This window comes from Meleagris gallopavo, unplaced genomic scaffold (assembly GCF_000146605.3).
Source record: "Meleagris gallopavo isolate NT-WF06-2002-E0010 breed Aviagen turkey brand Nicholas breeding stock unplaced genomic scaffold, Turkey_5.1 ChrUn_random_7180001955070, whole genome shotgun sequence".
Lineage (NCBI taxonomy): Eukaryota > Metazoa > Chordata > Aves > Galliformes > Phasianidae > Meleagris > Meleagris gallopavo.
The window spans coordinates 1-1,277 of record NW_011215935.1 but is presented as its reverse complement, the minus strand read 5'-3'; the positions used below and the strand labels follow the sequence as shown (position 1 = coordinate 1,277).

The 1,277-nt window shown below is 49.8% G+C and overlaps 1 non-coding gene across 1 annotated transcript; it reads left to right on the top strand.

Annotated features, from left to right (window-relative positions):
* Window positions 1-1,086: 1,086 nt before the first annotated feature.
* On the top strand, window positions 1,087-1,277 carry LOC116217794. Its single transcript, XR_004162505.1, has one exon. It is a non-coding gene; the product is annotated as a U2 spliceosomal RNA (small nuclear RNA).

Genomic DNA, 1,277 nt, shown 5'->3' with positions numbered 1-1,277 from the left:
ACCTTGATCTGGAAGTCTGAGATGGAATGCAGAACACATCTCTGGTGATTCAGGTAGAGATAGAGAACAGCTCCTCCATCTGGACTATCGCAAATCCATGAGGCCAGACAAACTGTACCCTAGGGTGCTGAGGGAGCTGGTGGAGGTGATGGCTGAGCTGCTTTCCTCCATCTATCAGTGGTCCTGGTTATCTGGAGAGGATCCAGAAGATTGGAGACTTGCCGGAGTGACTCCCATCTACAAGAAGGGCCATAAAGAGGATCCGGGGAACTACAGGTCTGTCAGCCTGACTTCCGTACCAGGGAAAGTTATGGACCAAATCATCTTGGGTGAGATCATACATGTACATGTTTGGCATCCAGGGGATCAGGTCCAACCTGCACAGGTTCATGAAAGGCAGGTCATGCTTGACCAACTTCGTCTCCTTCTACGACTGGGTGACCAGACTGGTAAATGAGGGAAACGCTGTTGATGTAGTCTACCTAGACTTCAGCAAAGCCATTGACATGGTCTCTCACAGTATTCTCTTGGCAAAACTGGCTACCCATCACCTGGACAGGTATACCCTTCTTTGGGTAAGGAACTGGCTAGAGGGCTGTGCCCAACGTGTAGTAGTTGATAGTCTATCTGGTGATCCATTGCAAGTGGTGTCTCCCAGGTATCTGTACTGGAGCCCATCTTGTTTAATATTTTTACTGATGACCTAGTTGAGGGGATTGAGTGTACGCTAAGTAAGTTTGCATATGACATCAGTATGGGAGGTAGTGTCAACCTGCCTGAGGGTGAGGAGGCCCTCCAGAAGGATCTGGGTATGCTGGATCACTGGTCTGAGGTGAAGGAGATAAAGTTCAACAAGGCCAAGTGCTGAATCCTGCATACTGTCCACAATAACCCCATGCAGTGCTATAGGCTTGGAGATGAGTGGCTGGATGACTCTGAAGAGGAAAAAGTGAGTGCTGGTTGATGCTTGGCTGAACATGAGCTGACAGTGTGCCAGCCAATACCATCCTGGCCTACATTAGAAATAGTGTGGCCAACAGGAGCAGTGAGGTTATCATTCCCCTGTACACAGCACTGGTGAGGCTTGTCGGTTCTCGGCCTTTTGGCTAAGATCAAGTGTAGTATCTGTTCTTATCAGTTTAATATCTGATACGTCCTCGATGAGAGGACTTTATATTAAACGGATTTTTGGGCGCGGGAGTTGGACCCGGAGCTTGCTCCCTCCGCTCCGCGCATCGTCCCGGTATGGCAGTACCTCCGGGCACGGTGCACCTCCC